The sequence below is a fragment of the Mercenaria mercenaria genome, chromosome 1 (assembly GCF_021730395.1).
Source record: "Mercenaria mercenaria strain notata chromosome 1, MADL_Memer_1, whole genome shotgun sequence".
NCBI lineage: Eukaryota > Metazoa > Mollusca > Bivalvia > Venerida > Veneridae > Mercenaria > Mercenaria mercenaria.
The window spans coordinates 76242336-76264974 of NC_069361.1; the positions used below are offsets into that span (position 1 = coordinate 76242336).

General features: G+C 35.3%; 1 protein-coding gene across 3 annotated transcripts in view; it reads right to left on the reverse strand.

The window, feature by feature from the left end:
• The window catches only part of LOC128559497 (disheveled-associated activator of morphogenesis 1-A-like), a 40524-nt gene that overhangs the window by 15310 nt on the left and 2575 nt on the right, over nt 1–22639 (reverse strand). Inside the window, exons 3-5 of one of the 3 annotated variants that reach the window (XR_008372415.1) lie at nt 22063–22157; nt 19368–19423; nt 12637–12815 (exon numbers count right to left, since the gene is read on the reverse strand). The gene's annotated coding sequence lies outside the window, so the exon portion shown is untranslated. Of the gene's footprint in view, nt 1–12636; nt 12816–19367; nt 19424–19644; nt 19905–22062; nt 22158–22639 lie in introns of those variants that run through there. The other 2 variants (XR_008372413.1, XR_008372416.1) reach the window with 2 other exon arrangements.

Below are 22639 nucleotides of genomic sequence, written 5' to 3' on the forward strand. Positions count from 1 at the left end.
AAGACGCTAAACCATTCAACAGTTTTGACAGAAAAGAAATTTAAATGAATGATAACAGAAGTTGAAAAGGGGCATAATTTTGTAAAAGTACAAACTAAAGTTCAAGAACGTATACAATGCATGTCAACAAATCACAGTGAACAAGTAGTGGGTACTGAGATACCAGCTTTTTACATATTTGTGGATTTCATCCATAAAATTTAATGCCAGCAAGCAAGTATAACTCCCATTCAGTTTATGGTAAACAGCTGAAATCCATGAATTCATGTCGTCATGAAAGTACCAGTAACTGTTCTGCCCAAAACACGAAATTAAACGATTTGACAGTATGCGGACGATGTAGAATGGGCCAGCACTCGAGTTGTTACAACAACCTGCTTCAAGCCAACTGAATGGCTTATTCACTCGAAAGAATTGCGACTAGCACTGTGCGGTAGTGAGTCTTAGTCAGCAACCCTTCACCACCAACATGCACGTAGCTGCCTATACGCTAGGACGCCCGTGAATCCACATAATTTTGCCATTTTTTTTTACATCTTTATCCTAGATCTAGACTGAATGTAGTCAGAGTAAGTAGATCTCAATGGTTACTCCATTCGTCATCATATTTATGGCGCGACGTCATCAAAGCATCATAAATCTGATTATGTATGGTTTCGTAATTTCCTTATGAGCAAAACAAAAATGGTGCAGCGCAGTATCACAAGTTTACATGACGCAAGAAGTTGAGGATAAAGTCTACGACGCCTACGGCCACGACCTTGATAGTGATAGGGAATTGTTCCGCCGGGAAGTAGCCCTTTGGAAGACAAGGTGGTCCTTACCTGAAGATAAACCGACCAACTTGCTGAGTGCTGTGAAACTCACAAACAGATCTTTATCCCAACATCTATGTGTGCCTTGTAGTGTTTGCCTGTCTACGGCATCTGCTGAGAGGGCATTCAGTGTCATGAGATGCGTGAAAAACTATCTCCGGGCAAGCATGACATCTCAGCGCCTCTCTGGCCTTGCTATGCTGAAAGGTTATAGGGACCTTGAACTTGATGTGGGAGAGATAGCTGAGCAGTTCTATGGCAATGGGCAAACCATATAGCTAGATTTCCTGTAGTTTAAACTTTACTTTGAGGGTAAGTTAGTTATTTCAAACACAAGTAAATTATAAATGATACAACGATTAAAATATTTAGATTTATGGTTATATAAGTCAGTTCAATCAGTATAAGGCAGTATTAAGGTTTCTTCAATTACCATAAATTGTAAACAACAATAGGAGCTTGAAATATAATACAATTTTCTGCAAACCATTTTTTCGCCGGCTCTGCCCTGGACCCAATGGACACCTAGGTGGTCCCCAGACCCCTCACCTGTTTGGTGAATCCACTTTCTTTAGGCCTTCCTACGCACCTGACCAAATCTTGCACCATGGAGGCACCAATGGACACAAGTATCAACTGCATCTGGGCTTTATACAATGCAGTAAAAATTATGCTGGAACGAAATGACTCAACAGTTTCAAAAAGATATACAGCAACTGTGATGAAAAATGAATGAACCTGAGGAAAGTTATGAAACTTGAGACTACTGCTGTTGCTCATTTGTTATTAAGAGAGTGTGAGGCTGGTAAAATGATTTAATGATTTACACTTTTAAGTTAATTAGCTGTGTTTTAGATCGTCCATGCACCCACTAAATCTAAAGGTTTTTTGAGCCATTTCCATTTTTTCATTGGTATTTTTCTCAAGTTTAGCTCTAATAGTGCTGAACTACAACTGGAATGCCAGTTAGAGGTGACTGTTTTCACCTAAAATTGATATTTATAACTTTTAGTTTGCTATGATCTTATTTGGTAATTTTCTCTGGGAATAAGGGAAGAACTTTTTCCATCTCAATATAACATGTCTGCATACCAGTAGTATTTTTTTTTTTACCAAGCAGTTGTGAATTTTTCATCAGCAGTTTCAGCACTATTTTACCCCTACAAGAAATTTAAACAAGACTATTGCCCAGCTATGAAAGAGGTATTAATGTTATATTTGCTGCCATAGGAATCACATTTTTATATCGAATAAAACTGTAGAACCTGCAATTTTCAAATTGACTTTAAGTCACATTTCATGAAAAAAAATCTTGCACTATCTTTTGTGATGAATGGACTGATAAAAATAAAAAATAAAATTAGCTGTATTTTCTTTTGAAAGCTTTCTATCTATTAAAGTCACAGGTTTCATGAAAAATCTCTATTAAAGGCATACGCTAGAATTCCCTGTATATGAGATGGGCGAAAATGTTCCTAATAACAGAATTTCTTCAATCTTTGGATATTGAAGGACAATCATCTAAGAAACAAAAAAATGCAATAAAAGTCATAGGGCACCGGATTCGAAAAAGAGTTATCTGCCCTTGAAAACGTCATTTTTGGGGGAAATGCCATTTTCAAGTGCAGATAACTCTTTTTCGATATTGGTGACCTATGATTGTTATTGCATTTTTTTGTTTCTTAGATGATTGTCCTTCAATATCCAAAGTTTGAAGAAATTCTGTTATTGGGAAAATTTTCGCACCAAATTCTAGCATACGTCCTTAAATTAAAAAGTAGTGGGATCTGCTAACTTTTATTTTGCACTATCTATTTTTAGTAACAGTTACCACAAATATCATTCAAAGCTAGTTTTTCAGATAAGCTTACACAAAGTTTGGTGGCAGTAAGTAAGTCCAAACTAAAATTTTAAAGCAGAAACCACCTTTTTGATGATCACACCGAGAAAAAAATCTATTTTTAGAGAAAAAATCTAATTTTAGTAACTTTAATCTTGACCAAAAAAAAAAAAAAAGAAAAAAAAAAAGAAACAAGAATCTGCGTTCAATAAACGCTTGATGCCCCCGGTGGCATCCTTGTCGATACAAAGCAACCTAAGTCCAAAACAAGGTCAAGGTCAAATTGAGGTCAGGTGATGTTTGAAGATGAGGAATGGTCACAGGTTACATCTGTATTAGTATCAATTCATTCTTGTAAGCAGTATTAATGCTAGACGAAACGGTCCCATTTGGTTAACCAAGAGATGGCCCATATAAAGCAACCTAAGTCCAAAATGAGGTCAAGGTCAAACTGAGGTCAGGTGATGTTTGAAGATGAGGAATGGTCACAGGTTACATCTGTATTAGTATCAATTAATTCTTGTAAGCGGTATTGATGCCAGACGAAACGGTCCCATTTGGTTAACCAAGAGATGGCCCATATAAAGCAACCTAAGTCCAAAATGAGGTCAAGGTCAAGGTCAAACTGAGGTCAGGTGATGTCTGAAGATGAGAAATGGTCACATCTGCATTAGTATCAAGTCATTCTAGTAAGGGGTATTGATGCTAGACGAAACGGTCCCATTTGGTTAACCTCGTACGGACGGACAGGACGATCACTATATGCCTCCCGCATCAGTAGATGCCGGGGGCAAAAATTTTTTTGGATCTCAGTAAGATTTGAACTGACGCCCTTCCGTCCCATTGACTAAACAGAAGCTTTTGGCCCAACGCTCTAGACCACTGCGCCACCATGGAATTTTCTAAGTGTGAAGATTGAATAAGTTATCCTGACCTTGAACTTGACCCCAATGACCCCATATACACTCCCAAGCTTGGTTTTTCTATAAGCTACCTATAAGCCAAGTTTAATTTCAAGGTTTAACATCAATGAAAACTAAAGTTATTGTGCGGAAACCAATTTTGCTATTTTTAGCAACAGTGACCTTGACCTTGACCCACATGACCCCAAATGCAATCCCAAGCTTCATCTCCTTATCATCTATCTACATGCCAAGTTTGGTGTCTATAATTTGTTCCAAACAAAAGTTATTATGTGGAAACAAAGTTTGACGTCCGTCCGCCCGACGACATACCCCAATCTAATAACTGGTTTTAAATTTGATCAAACAACAAAAAGATCTCAAGTTCAGAAATGACTGATGCATTAAGCAAAATCAGCATAAAAATAAAATAAAATTTGTTGAAGCAGGTCGTCCCACAATCACATTCTCTAGTTACAAGTGCTGTAACATAAAATGAGTGCTAAAATTAACATAAAAATCTCAATATTTAACATAATTTTTACACTTTAAGAGTGCGAAACATAACATTTTAATTCATTTATACTACACATCTTTGAGCATGTATATCAACATAAAGTGATGCTTATTATTGACAAATTTCACAATTTATGAGAGGGAGACATAATATATTCCTCCATAAAAACTTGGTATCTATAAGTATGTATATGATAAACATAATGTTTTCTTATCAATGATAAAATAATACAAGAGGGCCATGATGGCCCTATATCGCTCACCTGTTATCATTGCACTTAAGGACAAGTCTTCAAGGTCAAAAGATCATAATAGAAATCAATCAAAAGAATTATGAGAAAATATAGTTGAAATTTTCTTTAAGTAACTTTAAAAACAAGATTTGAAAACTTTTTGTAGAGGTCCACTAGGCAATGCTACATGTCAAATATCTAAGCTCTTCTGGTTTATTTTTAGAAAATTTTGAAGATTTTTCTATGTACAATCAAGTAACCCCATGGGGCAGGGTCAATTTGACCCCAGGGGTCATGATTTGAATAAACTTTGTAAAAGTCTAATAGGCAATGCTACATGTCAAATATCTAAGATCTAGGCCTTCTGGTTTATTTTTAGAATTTTTTTTTAAGATTTTCCTATGTAAAATCAAGTGACCCCTAGGGCGGAGTCAATTTTGACCCCGGGGGACAAGGTTTGAACAAATTTTGTAGAGGTCCACTAGGCAATGCTACATGTCAAATATCTAGTCTCTACGCCTTCTAGTTTATTTTTAGAAAATTTTTGAAGATTTTCCTATGTAAAATCAAGTGACCTCTGGGGCGGGGTCAATTTTGACCCAGGGGGTCATGATATGAACAAATTTTGTAGAGGTCCACTAGGTAATGCTACATGTGAAATATCTAAGCTCTAGGCCTTCTGGTTTGTTTTTAGAAAACTTTTGAAGATTTTCCGTTGTAAAGTCAAGTGACCCCTAGGGCGGGGTCAATTTTGACCCCCGGGTCATAATTTGAACAACTTTAGTAGAGGTCAACTAGGCAATGCTACATGTCAAATATCTAAGCTCTAGGGCTTCTGGTTTTTGAGAAGAAGATTTTTTAAATATTTTCTTATGTAAAATCAAGTGACCCCTGGGGCGGGGTCAATTTTGACCCCGGGGGCCATGATTTGAACAAATTTTGTAGAGGTCCACTAGGCAATGCTACATGTGAAATATCTAAGCTTTAGGCCTTCTGGTTTATTTTAGAAATTTTTTGAAGATTTTCCTATGTAAAATCAAGTGCCCCCTGGGGCAGAGTCAATTTTGACCCCGGGGTCATGATTTGAACAATTTTAGTAGAGGTCCACTAGGCAATGCTACATGTCAAATATCTAAGCTCTAAGGCTTCTGGTTTTTGAGAAGAAGATTTTTTAAGATTTTCTTATGTAAAATCAAGTGACCCCTGGGGCAGGGTCAATATTGACCCCGGGGTCATGATTTGAACAAACTTGGTAGAGGTCCACTAGGCAATGCTTCACACCAAATATCTAAGCTCTAGGTCTTCTGGTTTTTGAGAAGAAGATTTTTAAAGTTTTTCCTTTCGGTTGCCATGGCAACCAGTGTTCTGCATAGAATTCAATTCTTTGAACAATTTTGAAAGGGGGCCATCCAAGGAACATCCCTGTGAAGTTTCATCAAAATTGGCCTGTTGGTTTAGGAGGAGATGTTGTTTAAAGGAAAGTGTGGACGGACGACGGACGGACGGACAGACGGACGGACGGACGGACGGACGGACGGACGGACGGACGCCGGACGGTGAGCGATCACAATACCTCACCCTGAGCACTTTGTGCTCAGGTGAGCTAAAAACAGTTCCCAGTTGTTTATGGTTGTTGAGGTATATAAATCAACAATCTATAACTTGTAACATCTCTAAAATAACCTATTGTAACTCAATGCAAGTCCCTATACTACATTCAAGGAACTTTAAAAACGTTTCACCCATCATTAAATTGCAAATTACTCCATACTTGTTTTGATATTCACTTATTATTCATTAATACTATGAAAAGTGATAAAATATGGTGGTTTCTTTAGCATAACCGTTTTAACTTTTGCACGTGCAGCTCGTGCTGTAATTCATGTTTTACAAAATTCCCAGCATGCATTTACAAAAATGAAATGAGCCATGCCATGGGAAAACCAACATAGTGGGTATGCGACCAGCATGGATCCAGACCAGCCTGCGCATCCGCGCAGTCTGGTCAGGATCCATGCTGTTCGCTAATAGTTTCTCCAATTCCAATAGGCTTTAAAAGCGAACAGCATGGAGCCTGACCAGACTGCGTGGATGCGCAGGCTGGTCTGGATCCATGCTGGTCGCATACCCACTATGTTGGTTTTCTCATGGCACAGCTCAAATGCAAATCACATGTTGAAGTTGATTACTATCTCATAAACATCCGTTTTTCCCACTCTCAGAGGACAAGATCAAATTCTTTTGGTACCGGAGAGTCATCAAAATTATACTAGACAGGCTGTAGTCTAGGGTTCCATGTCTGACAAATCCATGTGAACATTTTAAATAACATAACCCCACCTTCATCTGCATTTTGCAACTACACTGTTCTGGATCAGTTTATCTTTAAACATTCCATATTCTGTCCCCATGACATTATCTCTGTATAATGGGAATAAAACTAGTCTGAATATGAGCTCATACTTTGTACAGCACAGAAAACTCATCATCTTATCTTCTATACATAATTCATAAATATATACATTATGAAAATCTTCTTGGTTCAAATTTTTCAAATGTTTAGTATGAGACATTTTTAAAGTCCTCACGTGTATACCTTTCTATAAATCAAAGATAGAAAAATCCACAAATTCAAATTTATTCTTCCATTTAATAATATAAGAATGTCTAATACATCATTCTATAAAGTGTTTTATTCATAATTTCTGTTTGATAACATGTGCACTAAGTAAACATACCAAAAAGGAAGTTTCTTGCCTACAAGATCAAATTATTGATGTAAGTATTCCCCAAGATAGAAAATATCTAGGTCAATATTTTTAAAATGTTTAAACTTGCCTGTAGCAAAAAAAAAATTCTTAATCATAGGATGATATTTCTTTAAATCAGAGCATTATGAAATAGTCATAGTAGGATAATATATAATATAATAAAAGAAATAGCTGTAGCTTTTAAGATTCATCAGCATTATTAAAGAAATAGCCAGTAGCTAACAGATTCATCAACATTATTAAAGATGCAAGTAACTTAAAGATTCATCAGCATTATCTAAGAAATAGGAAGTAGTTATAGATTCATCAGCATTATCAAAGAAATAGGAAGTAGCTTATAGATTCATCAGCATAACTAATGGATAGCCAGTTGCTCATAGATTCATCAGCATTATTTAAGAAATAGCCTGGAGTTTATAGATTCATAAGTATTATTAAAGAATAGCCTGTATGCACGGCTTATAGATTCATCAGCATTATCTAGGATTAGCCAGTAGCTTTTGGATTTATTAACATTACTAAAGGAAAGCAAGAAGCTTATAGATTCATCAACATTATTAAAGGATAGATGGTACCTGAGAGATGCATCAGCATTATCTAAGATTACTCAGCAGCATGTAGATTCATCAGCATTATTAAAGGATAGCCATTAGCTTATAGATCCATCAGCATTATTAACCTTCACCCTGCTGTATTTCTAAAACGGACTGGTCCATCTTTAAATTTGGGCAGTACCACTTCTTTATCAAAGGGGTTTATCAGTATTATCTCAAATTTGCCAGTAGCTCACAGACTCATCAGCATTATTAAACAAGAGCTCGTCGAACATGAAATGCCCCCCTTGATGCATTCAGTAATTGCACAGAGAACAGAAATTATTTGCTCACTGTAAACAAAAGTTCTACTGTTCTCATTCAATGTGATATGGACCTTTGACCTATTGACCTCAAAATCAACATGGGTCATCTGCTGGTAATGATCAACCTCCCTATTAAGTTAAGTGATCCTAGGCCCAAGCGTTCTCAAGGTATCTTCCGGAAACCGTTTTACTGTTCCAGGTCAATGTGACCTTGACCTTTAGCCTATTGACCTTAAAATCTAAAGGGGTCATCTACAAGTCATGACCAACCTCCCTATCGAGTTTCATGATCCTAGGCCCAAGCGTTCTCAAGTTATTGTCTGGAAACGGTTTAAATGTTCCGGGTCACTGTAACCTTGACCTTTGGTCTACTGACCTCAAAATCAATAGGGGTCATCTGCTGGTCAAGATGAACCTCTCTATCATCTTTCATGAACCTTGGCCCAACGTTCTAAAGTTATCGTCCAGAAACCGTTTAACTGTTCCTGGCCAAAGTGACCTTGAACTTTGACCCAATGACCTCAAAATCAATAGGGGTCATCTGCTGGTTTTACTGTTCCTGGGCACTGTGACCTTGACCTTTGATCTACTGACCTCAAAATCAAAAGGGGTCATCTGCTGGTCATGACCAACCTCCCTATCAACTTTCACGATCCTAGGCCCAAGCAATCTTGAGTTATCATCCGGAAACCGTTTAACTGTTTTAACTGTTCCGGGTCACTGTGACCTTGACCTTTGACATACTGACCTCAAAATCAATAGGGGTCATCTGCTGGTTATGATCAACCTCCCTATCAACTTTCATGATCCTAAGCGTTCTTGAGTTATCATCCGGAAACCGTTTAACTGTTCAGGTCACTGTGATATGACCTTAGACATACAGATCTCAAAATCAATAGGGGTCATCCACAGGTAATGACCAACCTTCCTATCAACTTCCATGATCCTAGGCCCAAGCGTTCTTGAGTTATCATCCGGAAACCGTTTTACTCTTCCTGGTCACTGTGATCTTGACCTACTGACCTCAAAATCAATAGGGGTCATCTGCTGGTCATGACCAACCTCCCTATCAATTTTCACGATCCTAGGCCCAAGCAATCTTGAGTTATCATCCGGAAACCGTTAAACTGTTCCGGGTCACTGTGAACTTCATCTTTAAAATACTGATCTCAAAATCAATAGGGGTCATCTGCTGGTCATGACCAACCTCCCTATCAATTTTCACGATCCTAGGCCCAAGTAATCTTGAGTAATCATCCGGAAACCGTTTAACTGTTTTAGGTCACTGTGAACTTGATCTCTGACATACTGACCTCAAAATCAATAGGGGTCATCTGCTGGTCATGACCAACCTCCCTATCAACTTTCATGATCCTAGGCCCAAGCGTTCTTGAGTTATCATCCGGAAACCGTTTAACTGTTCAGGGTCACTGTGACCTTGACCTTCAACATACAGATCTCAAAATCAATAGGGGTCATCCGCAGGTGATGACCAACCTTCCTATCAACTTTCATGATCCTAGGCCCAAGCGTTCTTGAGTTATCATCTGGAAAAGGATTGGACTACATGCAGACCAACCGACCGACATCTGCAAAACAATATACCCCTCCTTCTTCGAAGGGGGGCATAAAAATACCCAGTAGCTTATAGATTCATCAGCATTATTAAAGGATAGATGGTACCTGAGAGATGCATCAGCATTATCTAAGATTACTCAGCAGCATGTAGATTCATCAGCATTATTAAAGGATTGCCATTAGTTTATAGATCCATCCGCATTATAAACCTTCACCCTGCTATATTTCTAAAACGGACTGGTCCATCTTTCAATTTGGGCAGTACCACTTGTTTATCAAAGGGATGTTCACTATTAATTTACTGACTGAATAGCGAACAGTGCAGACCATGATCAGCCTGCATGGACGCAGACATCCCAACTTTTTCTGAATGCCAAGTGGGAGTTTTTGCTTTCCAAAGTGGGAGATTGAGGTGTTCAAGTGGGAGATTTTATACCGCGGTAATAATGTTCATGATAACGAAGCTTTTAACAAATCTAATGATAATATAAACTTATTTGCCCTTATAAAATCGCTAGTCTTAAAAAAATTCACTTGTCTATATCCTATTATTCTTAATGTTTTGGAACAATAATACATGAAGCCTTCCGTGCAAAATTAAATAGTTATGGCACTTTAAGCACTATGTCTAAATTCAAAAGACCACTGAGAATTAAACCTGCACTTTTATTTCTTTTGTTGGAAAGAAGACTCCCCAGGTGAATTTTACATGACTAACAGTACAGCTGTTAGAACTGTAAAAACAAAATGTATATAGCTAAAAGCATAGAAGTTCAAGCAATAGAAAATTTACTGTTTGATTCTCATCCCTGTCAACCAGTATTTAAAACCCCTGGCTCAAATACTTTTATTGATCAAAATCCTGTTATCCAAAATTGAATGTCCGGGTATTGTTACACTTTCTTAGATTTGCCTAAATCTCCAGTTAAAAGGATGTGTTTGCAAATTGTTATAATGCAAAGACAGTTTAACAGCATTTGATAGTAAGTGATATTAAAATTTACCATGACATTTCCTCTTATCAAAATGATTTTAAGAGAAATGTTTTTTAAAACCCAGCAGGTTGACTCGGCGACCATCTACTTTCGATTTCAAAAAGTTACAGAAAAAGGTAAAGCCAGTATAATTTCTAATCTAAATTTGATTGAACTTAATTAGATATCTAAAGTCTGGATTTTAATTTCAACTGTGACACATTAATCAACACCTGGCTTTGTTAAATCGTGTAATAAACAATAATCAGCACGGGTAGAATAAGGTGTGAAAATATCCGAAAGCTGTTGTTTACAGACTCGTCAGTGATACAGTATCAGATAGGCGCAAAGAAGCGGATTATTTCATAATTTTTGTGTGTTTATGTTGTTTTGTTGTTGTTTTTTTTTAATCGGGAGATTGAGACTTCTGATCGGGGTGATCGGGTTTTACAACCAGAATCGGGAGAAACCCGATCGGATCGGGAGAGTTGGGATGTCTGTGGACGTGGAGGCAGATCTTGGTCTGCACTGTTCGCAAAGGCAGAATCACTTGCCGCCAGCAAGCTAAATGTTAAAGATAACCCAGTAGCTTATAGATTCATCAGCATTATTAAAGAATAGCCAGTAGCTTATAGATTCATCAGCATTATTAAAAAATAGGTAGCAGCTGATAGATGTATCAGCATTATCTAGGATTAGCCAGTTGCAGCATTATTAAAGAATAACCTGTAGCTGATAGATTCATCAGCATTATTAAAGAATAGCCAGTAGCTTATAGATTCATCACAAAGGCTTATGATCAATTTCAATGAAATTTGTTCTATCTTCCATAATACAGATTCAAATCCGTAGACTTTATGACCAATGCCCAGGTATGATGCGGTAATAATATATATCCTCATAGTAATGTAATTCCATTAGCACTATGTATAATTTGATGAATGATTTCAGACAGACTGTTTACTCTCTCACAGAATATTCTCAGCCACATTGATGGCTATAGGATTTCATTAAATATCAGCACTGGACTCCCATTATGAAAAACCTTAAGGGGAGTATGTTTTAATGGAATATTAGTTCAGTCAATTTATTTTGTAAGGGAATTTCAACTTAACTCAATGACTACTACCAGAATTCGACATGCCTTGTAAAGAGATTATGAAGACAGTCACTGGTCAAATTCCATTCTAACAGGGATTTGAACCATGTCCTCCAATTCAGGAGTCCAGCAATCTTTCATCAAGGCCTGGCCCAGTATAAGTGCACTCTTATAATGTAGGTCCCTTGTACATGTGACATCTCTGTATCCAAAATTAGCCAGACAGCCCGGTTTTTACCTTGCTGGGTTTTTACCTTGCGTCTGCTTTCCCTTGCATCAGAAGACATGATTAACGATTCTCTTGAGCTGATCAATTATGCAAAAACTAATGAAATAAATGGATCACCAATATCACAAAAGTTAGCTGTTGAATGTATCTGCACTTCCTCAAGCAGAAGTCAATACTATAATTAATTTATAGACCAGCCACATGGTTTGTTTACATGCAATAATTACACCCTTTATTTTTATTACATAGGATTTGTTTTGGTACTATTTATTGTATTTGACAGCATTTCCTATAGGACATTTCCAAACAAAGATATTGGACATAAAGACATAGGAGATTTCCTAACCATGAGGCAACTGGTTATAGAGGGTTGCTTAAGGTATATTTATTTTGAGAAGTTTTAGCATCTTGTATTAACTCTGCATTTTGGTCATGCACTTCAGCAAGATTCCAACAAGCAAGAATGTGAGCCTTTAAAGTGATTGTGAAGTACTAATCTGATTCAAACTCCAAACCTTAATATTATGTCCTCATACACTGTGTATTAATTATATTATACCAGACTTATATAAAGCCATTTTCATGATAAACACATTCAAAGGTGCTTTAAAAAATAGGCAGCAGTATGTTTTTAAAGTGGTCTTTCTTACCCCAAATATGGTAAAGCATTGTATTACATAAATTAATACTATAATATTATGCTTTGATCATGAAAATTAAAATTTACTCTACATCAGGAGTTCAATGTCTTTTCAATTTATTTTTTTACAAATACAAGTGCGCTAATAAGATCATTTTATAATATGAAATAAACACTTACCTATCCTAGGACGATTATTCCAGTCTTGTGTTCCTTTATGGATGATATTCCCTTCTGTAATACACAGTAAATGCCAACTTTCTAAGTATTTTGTCCTTTCATAAATGTTACTCCTTTCCCTTTATTTCATGTGTGTTTGGGTCTTTTGTTTGTTGCAAGTATCAATCCATCAGCTATGTCTGAAAGTAAACAAAACATTAAACACTTCTATTCAGCTGCCCTAAAATACCCCCTGAGGATAACTTTTTTTAATTTCTTGCACCTTTAGGCCACTTGTCACTCGCACATTTTTCCAGTAAGCAAATAATGCATTACACTTTATTCTGAATGTGATAAAATACCCAGGGGATTAGCAGTGGTCAGTCACAAATACTTCACACCTTGTAAATAGGTAAAGAGCCTACACTGCGGTTCCCAAATACGTCAACTTGTAATGAATGAAAGTAATAACGACTTTGACAGCCTACAGCCACTTGTGGTCATTTGAGAAATGATGACCGCTAAATCGGTTTAGAAATGTTATAAATTTTTGACAATGTTACAAATTCTTGACAGGTTCAATGAAGACTACCTGTGACTTTACCTATATATGATGTAAATATAATACGATTTAAAAGACTCCCGTGTTTTATGACCGAACCATCATTACGGTCGGTCGTAAAATATTGTCAATCGAAATAGTTGCTTTATTAGGTCAGCCAGAAAAATTAATGTCACTGTGAATAAAAAGAAATATTTCTTTGATATGAGTTTATAGATGTTCATGGGAAGTTAGTTTTTTATTAAGTTTATACATGAAAGTAAAGAATAATCATCTTCAGCAGCTAGGTCTGGTTAACCCGAGACTTCTTGACCGATTTTTTCCATAAAAAAGCTTTATCAATAACTTATCACAATTTGATGACAATCATTTCACACATTTGAAAAATATACAGGGGAATATCCTGGTTTACGGTTGCTTGTACAAATTAATACCTATACAGTCATTTGCCGAAATAAATTCCCTTCCGATGATCTGGTGGGTTTTTCTTTATTCAACTACTACAAATGTATAGCGCATGCATAACTTTCATTATTGTCATGTACTTCTATGCATAAGACGAAACATACCTGCTTATGCATAATGTTAGCTTATATGTGTTAGGTATCTTTTCATATATAAACAAATAAATTTAAGATACACGAAAAAGAAGCATATGTATGAGAACATCAATAGCATAGATTAATAGCATAGTTTGCTTGATAGAGACCATTTACAAGAGCTTATGAAATGTGGAACACCTCTCACACCCTCTGGCTAAGTAGAACTCATTCAACATTGAACTGACTCCATCATCCCAAAGGACTACAAATAATAACCCTTACCCTGCTTAACTTCTATAATGAACTTGTCCATCTTTCAATCTGGACAGTACCATTAACTGTTAAAAGGGGTGCTTACCAAAAAGATACTGACTTAATGGTAAATGGTGCAGATCATGATCAGACTGTACAGATGTGCAAGCTGATCAAGATCTACACTGGTCACAAAGGCAGAATCAATCTTGTCCAGCATGATATGGGATAAAACACTTTTTTGCTTTTTATGGCCGCTAAAGTAAAATCTACATTTGACAGGCGATATTGATGAAGACAGCGGAACTTAATTTACACAATTAATTGCGAAACAAGACAAACTGACTATTTTCAATTATAAAAGGTGTATATTAATTCGGCTAATTGCAGAAACGTGCCTCGTGATAATGACGGCGACAAAACTCACCTGTACGTGTTATTACCTATCCTTGGGTTATTACCTATGTTGATTTATGTAACCGCACTTAAACACGACTTAAAAAATAATTTTATTAATAATGTGCATTTGTTTTATTGTCCGTCCCTAATTAACTTGCAATTAAGGTCTTGTCATGTAGACATAATAAATACAGGCCATTTGTTCGTAACTTTACTTTTTACAATTTTACCAACTATTCCTTTTAAAGATGAAGTTTAACATTCATTAGGGTCTTATCTTTGCGGACTTCGTAGTTCTAACAAATAAAGAAAGTTCCAAATCCAAGTTTAATCTTTAAAACATGACGTAAACTAAGTCATATCCCCACAATAGCTGTTTTGTCTAAAGCCATGAAACAGCTCTTTTGGCTAAATCCATGAAACAGCTGTTTTGGCTATAGAATATTAAATTTTGGCTAAATCCATGAGACAGCTGTTTTGCCTAAATCCTTGAAAGTTCTTACCGCAATAATTGAATTATATAACAGTGCTTTTAATTATTCTATGATATTTTTTAAAAATAAAACTAGATTAAGAATCTGCACAAGGAGGCAAAGTGGTGTAGGTCAGGGTAGAGCTTCTGACACCTGACCTGAAGATCCAGAGTTCAAATCCCAACAAAAGCAATTTTGACCATGGTTTCCAACACTCCTTACTTTGCTGGAAGTGCTTGAATCAGAAAACTAAGAAACGATCATCAGCAAAAGATAACATAAATTTGTATGAAATGTAATTTATTAGCACTTTCTTCATATGTAAAGTGATTGTGTTCTACAACAGGATGTAGGATACCCTTATCCTTCAGACAACTGCTTCTCTACTAATAATGAAACTTGTTCCTCTGGAAACGCGAGCACTGGAAACTTGTCCATAAGATTTTGTCTGCAGATAAAAAACGGTCTCAATATAATCTATATAAAGGGTCTACCCATGTCTTCTAAAATCCTTGTATTGTTGTCATTGACAACTGTGATGGACAGAAAAGCCAAAGGGGCCAGCGAGATAAGCCGTCTAATGATCTATAATAGGCAGACATCTCTCACCATCTTGTAATTCATTATTAGCTGTAAATGGTCTAAATTTAATTTCCCTTAGGGTACATGATCCTACCATTATTAAAGATTTAGGATAGGTAAGGCCAACAAATGGTCGCAAACATGTGTTAAAAGGCCTTGGTATCAAGTTAACCAATCATGAAATTTCACGGAAATTATTTAAATTGTATACAGTTTTCTGTCGCCATATCATTTAGTATTAATATCGGTGAAATTCTTCAGCCGTAGGCCACTAATTAATTAAAATGCAGATTATCTGTAATCTTCTCCAGTCCCTAAATGACCTTGACATTTTAGAGTTCCATTTGCACTAATGACCTTGACATACAAGGGTTACACGCAGCAAATATGGCACTGAACAAATATGATCTTTTCAGTCACTATAAAATATTTTGGAACTGTCCCGAAATATCCAGGATCTTTAAGACCGACTGAAGAAAATTAATAAATTAATATTAGAAGCAAACACTGAATTTAATTGAATTTATTACTGAATGTTCCAACATCAGTTTGTAATCAAAGAGCAACTCTATAACTATAACACATAAAATATTACTCATATTATACATAAATAGGATTTAGTGCATGATGAATGCATTCTGCTAAAGCTTTTGCATTGAAATGATTAACTCAACCACATCAATGAAACTGACAATTAAGAAGCTGAATAAATCAATTGCCAGTCAAGACACTGTTTACACTAACACTTAAGATATTATAACCTGAAGTCACTATAAAGGCTGCCTGAGGCTGGCTGGTAAAATGTTGCTCACTTCCAATCACCTACACCACGCCACTATTGGTTTAAGCCCATTCAAAGGTTAAGGTTGAATTTTTACATGTGATCCAGCTTGCAGAACTTGGCTGTTCTACACAAAAGTTTCAGTACGTATCCCTTAACCCCTTACTGTGGTATGAAACATCAAGCCTAAAACCCGATCAAATTGTTTCCCAGACATTAATGATTAATTTTCTATGAGTTTTATGTTGTTGACTTCCACTCAACTGTTTGTACTCACTTAATTCAATCTGCACTACCTTTCACTTCTTATACCACCGCTTACCCACCACCTATTCCAAACACTCCAAATCCAGACTTCCTGATTGACCAGCAAATTTTACCACCCCTGTTAAATAATCCCCACTTCAGTCAATGTCTTCAAAAATACTTGTAGTGTAAACAGGGTCTAGATTAATGTTCTAAACAACTTAGTAAACCTGTTTCAGCTGCTGCCTTAATAAACTATAATTTGTACAGAAGCTGGAATAATTATACCAAAATGTATCTGACCCTGCCTACATTAATTATCAATAAACTCCACTTGTAACAACATCTGACGAGACTGTTCTACTTTGAAACAACTGTAAGTAATAAAGTAAATTACAGGAATCAGATCCTTGCCTCCTGGGCAATGTTGTGATACAGTGAAACTTCTGTTAATGACCAACCACTTGTTAAGGTTTCGATGGAGGCCTTGAGAAACAAAAATCAAACAACACCAAATCATGGAAAGAAACAGTTTTTTGACATGAAAATTGAACAGGATGTAAAACATGTATATTACTTTACGAAACAAGTGTCAGTATACTGATAAAAACATTGAATTCCGGAAAAGGGCTGCCTTAAAGGGCTCCACTTCCGGACAGTTAAACGCCTTGAAAAACTCACCATTTTCAAAGAACTGTTACACATGTTTGTTTTGATGCATTTGCAATAGCGTGCGAGTGGTGAAATTTCACGTAACAAGGTGGAACATAGTTTTCAGCAATTGTTTATCTTTTTTTCTTTACAAGTGGCATTCATTTTCAAAGGGAGACGACTTTTTCTCAAAGATTACTTAAAATAATCGGAAAAAGTTGTTTCCCTTTGAAAATGAATGTCATTTGTACTTAAAATAGTCGGGAACAGTTGTCTCCTTTTGAAAATGAATGCCATTTGTAAAAAAATAAAGATAAACAATTGCTGAAAACTGTGTTCCACCTTGTTATGCGAAATTTCACCACTCGCACGCTATTGCAAATGCATCAAAACGAACATGTGTAACTGTTCTTTGAAAATGGTGAGTTTTTAAAGGCGTTTAACTGTCCGGAAGTGGAGCCCCTTTAGGCAGCCCTTTTCCGGAATTCAATGTTTATATCAGTATACTGACACTTGTTTCTTAAAATAATATACATTTTTTACATGCTGTTCAATTTTCATGTTAAACAACTCTTTCTTTCTATGATTTGGTGTTGTTTGATTTTTGTTTCTCAAGGCCTCCATCGAAACCTTAATGCAAACCAAAAGTGTTGAAACTAGAGCTATCACTAAAGGTGATGAATGTACCCCCAACATGCACTGATACAGTACATTGCAATTTGACGCACACAAGATTGCATAATTATGTGGACTGTATGTATATAGACTGTATGTATACAGTATAGTAACAAAAAACAAAGTCCCATAACTATGCAGAATATTTATCTAAAAGAATGTAACATGCACCATGCACAACTAGGGTTGGTACTGATCACTTGTGTGAAGTTTCATTAAATTGTGTGCAAGGGTTTGGTAGATTAGGCACGCACAAGATTGCATATGCAGACTGTATGTACATAGTATGTTAACAAGAAACAAAGTCCCATAACTCTGCAATTTTTGTCGCTGAAAGAACCTAACATGCCCCATGCACAACTACTGTTGGTACTGATCACTTGTGTGAAGTTTCATTAAACTGTGTCAAGGGGATGAGGAGAGATGGTGCGCACAGGATTGTGTCTATGTATATAGTATAGTAACAAAAAAACAAAGTCCCATAACTCTGCAAATTTTTTTTCTGAAAGAACCTAACATGCCCCATGCAAAACTACTGTTGTTACTGATCACTTGTGTGAAGTTTCATTAAACTGTGTCAAGGGGATGAGGAGAGATGGTGCGCACAAGATTGTGTCTACGTATATAGTATAGTAACAAAAAAACAAAGTCTCATAACTCTGCAAATTTTTTTTCTAAAAGAACCTAACATGCCCCATGCACAACTACTGTTGGTACTGATCACTTGTGTGTTTCATTAAATTCTGTCAAGGGGATAAGGAGAGATGGTGCGCACAAGATTGCGTCTACGGACAGACGGACAGATGGACAGACAGACAGACAGACAACCTGAAACCAGTATACCCCCCCTTACAACTTTGTTGTCGGGGGGTACAAAAAAAAATCCCCCCCCACCCCTCCCCAAAACAAAACACAAATTATAGCCCATTAGGAAATTTTAAACAGGAAGAAAGAATTTTCTTATAAGAAGATTAATCCATGCTGGACATTAAAGACCTGCTCCAGTCCTACCTTTTAACCTTAAATTGTCACTGAAAAAGCATGAAAATCCCGACTATTAACAGTGACACCTGTCAAAATAGTCTATTTTATATAAAATTCTATAAAAAATACCTGTAGTTTTGCGTGCTGAAGTGTGGCACGTAGCCGTTAACTGTTACCTATTGTAATCATGGGTTGCATACACACAATAGAATTTAAATAGCCGCGAAGCAGGGCTCAAGTTTTTTTGCTTGGAAACAAAAATTCATTTCTCAGAATATAAGAATGAAAAATATGCTCTGCTGGTGAGCAAAAAAAAAGAAAAAAAAAGGCGTTTTCTTTCCATTTTTAATACACAACTGGATGATAGCAAATAAAATAATTCAAAGTTTTTCAGTGTCAATACTACAAGGTGCTGAGGTGTATAAATTTTATGTTTGTTTTCAATAAACTTGATTTTTGCATAATACTGGAGACAAAAATACATTTTTCTTGAAAATGCTCTTTCTCCTTCCTTAATTTGTAAAACACTAGTGACTTGCCTCACACACATGTACCAGTATATAATTTAAACTGCAAACTACAGAAACTTCTGTTAAACTACTTACTTGTAATTCAATTATCCAACTTTTCATCTACCTCTGTACAACATTACACCCTCCAACTGAAATGTAATTTTTGAAGGAATTATTATTACACAACGAAAATAAACAAGTCCGCATACACTACTAAACGAGCAAATCTGTTTCAAATTACTAAAGTAGGATCAAAATACAATGTTAAAAGACCAAAAATCCATGTTTTTCATCATATACTGGTTAACTCCCAAATTCTTTGTATTTCCTGGCTAAATATAGATAGCATCTAACCAACAAAATTAATAACCTGTTATCAGATCAAAACCTCTCGTAATAACAACTTGGGGTTTCCTTTAATTCCTTTTATTTACTTCTGTTTCTTTAGGTTTTTATCTCTCTAATACAGTATTCAAACATCTTCTGTACCTTAAATTATAACATTACTTCTGTTTTTATTGATGTATTAATCACAATATGAGTAAATTAATTACAACACTCATACACAATCCTAACACTTCCATAGAAATATTATTAATTCAAACACTTCCTCGATCATTTAACAACCCTACTTAAATACCTTTTAAAACCCTGTGTCAATAAACAATTTAACCACATTACTTAAATAACCCATTGAAAGATTGTATATGTATCTTAAAAAATATTATCAAGGCCAGAAAAAATAGAACCGAAACTATCCAAATCATATTCCTTTCATGTTCCGGATTGAGAATTTTTAAAAATGATTTTCTACTTCACTTATTTCCTTAGAAAGGTTATCGAAATACATTTTTTAAAAATATCAAATTTCATTCTTAAAATTCTGAAATGTTCCCCCACATTTACAGCCAAAATAAAACCCCAACTGTAATCAATTTATGCACAGATTTAGACTGTTTTATTCACATGAGGATCTTAAAGTTCATGTTCTAAAATTCTGGCCCTAGTTTTTGGCAAACAGGGCTTTAATAGAGTATGTTTTGGACATTATAAAGACAGACTAGCCATTTTACTAACTTAGAACAGTTATTACTAATATTTTGAACATTGTCAAAGTTTCAAACCTGCATAATCAAACAGAAAATTCTACTTCCTTTTACACTCTCACATCTGCAACTGAACCATTTACTTAGAGGACGAAAACTAATTTTTCCATGGCTGAAACAGTTTCCTTTTAGATAAGGCTTTAATTTTATAAGAAACTCATCAAAGAATTGTTTTTTTATCATGTTTAAAATACATTCTGGGAAAGGTGATTTTAATCTCTACATACTATCTACAGGATCTACATTTTCCTTTTAATGCTTAACCAGCCATTTTTAATCATTAACCCTTATCATGCTGGACACAACTGATTCTGCCTTTGCAACCAGTGTAGATCTTGATCAGCCTGCACATCCATGCAGTCTGATCAAGATCTGCACTGTTCGCCATTCAGCCAGTATCTTTTTGGCAAGCACCTCTTTTAACAAGTTCATTTTAGAAATTCAGTAGGGTTAATTTCAAATACAAGTAGCAAAATTAATGTTATTCAGCTATATTTTCTATTAAAATGCCTAATGCATTAAGTATGTCAATATGATCATTATCAGTGCACCGAATATGTCCATTTTATTCTTACCCTTTCTTTGTTATTTTCAATCAAGAGACATAATGATATTAAATCTTAATTAACACACAAGATGTCATGACATATTTGACAGGTTTTGTAATTAAGAAATGTCATAATTACATATTTGACATAATTACTATCATGTTTTCTGTCAATCATGAGTTCCGAATGTTTCTATAACAAGTCATTGCATCTATATGTCCAGTTTTTGTTGTTGTTTTTTCTGCTTTTTTTTTTACCAAACTGGACAGTTTGTGTAGGTTTAATACAGCATTATAGTCACAGTTATATGTAATATCACATAAAAAGTGTTTTTACTATGTAATTTTTGGTGTGTTTTTTTGGGGGGTGTCGTATTTGGAAGATCAACAATGCATGTCTGATATGTAATTTACAAATTTATTATGTTATGAATATTTTCCATAATGAATATTCAATAAAGTTTGTGAAAGAACAAATTTCACTAGACTCCATCAACATTAATCCATGTATGCAAATATTTTGCACGAAATATTTCAATTCAAGAACAACAACTTGCATTTTATGAATGATCTAACTTTACATGGAGTTAAATCATTTAAATGTTACACTGACAAATATCTTTAATTAATCCCATTAGCAACTTTGCATAACAAAATAAGAAATTACATGAAAATTCAAACATAACAAAAGATAAACTTCAATACAAATTCTTACAACTTCCTATTTTCACGCTTGAAATACTTTACATTTTAAAGAACAATTCTAATTCCCGAAATCTTGTTTCAGTTTTCAAGCTCTATAGTTTAAATTCTGACCTCATTTTTTAATCTTTCAACATCTATTATTAAAATCCTCTTTATTCCACGAAATATATTCCAAGGAAACTTAACAAAAAGACCCTAAAGTCGGATATAAACAACTTCAAAAATAGCAAGCAATATGAATCATATTTGTAGCAAGTACTTACAACCTAAGATTAATGATTATAAAAAATTATAAACAATTATCAAATAAATCAAAGCCAGACCTACAATCAGGTGTAATCAATTATTATAAACATAATCAGTAGTTCCAGACACTTTGAAACAATAGAATTTCTGTTTTCGACATTGTTCCCCTGCCGCGGTTCATTACCTGTGAAATTCTGGAAACACTTGTAGAAGTTCTGCACCATTTATCGTATCATTTTTCTTCCGGTATTCTCTTTCAACAAAAACATAGGTGCCAATCTGGAAAAAGAATGGAAGAAAGGTGATTTTTGTAAGTAAAAAATATGCTAGAATGCTTAGTATAGATGTATCTGCAGCAGAAAAATAAAAGTAGTTCCGTCAATGCAAGAGAGTTGTATCCGTTCCTTCGCATCAATTCAGATACAACTTTTCTGCACTTGTCTGACTGAATATGCATCCTGACCACCAGCTTCTGTTAATGAGAGCAAGATATTCTCAGCTAAGCCCAAATTATCAAAGGGGAGCCATCAATTTATTATGCATTCTTAGCAGACCTAGAAGCAACAAATGCCAGTTCTCTTTAATGTAACCCTTGATCTTGCCTTCTGCAAAATAATAAATAATTCATAGTCTCCAACAGTAATACTCTTTCATCTGTATTGATACTCCCCTTGTCAATGTTGTTTTATTGTTTTTTTTCTGTAGGATTCCTGCAAGTATTTATATTATAATGCAGCCTTCTTTCTCTATTATTTAACATT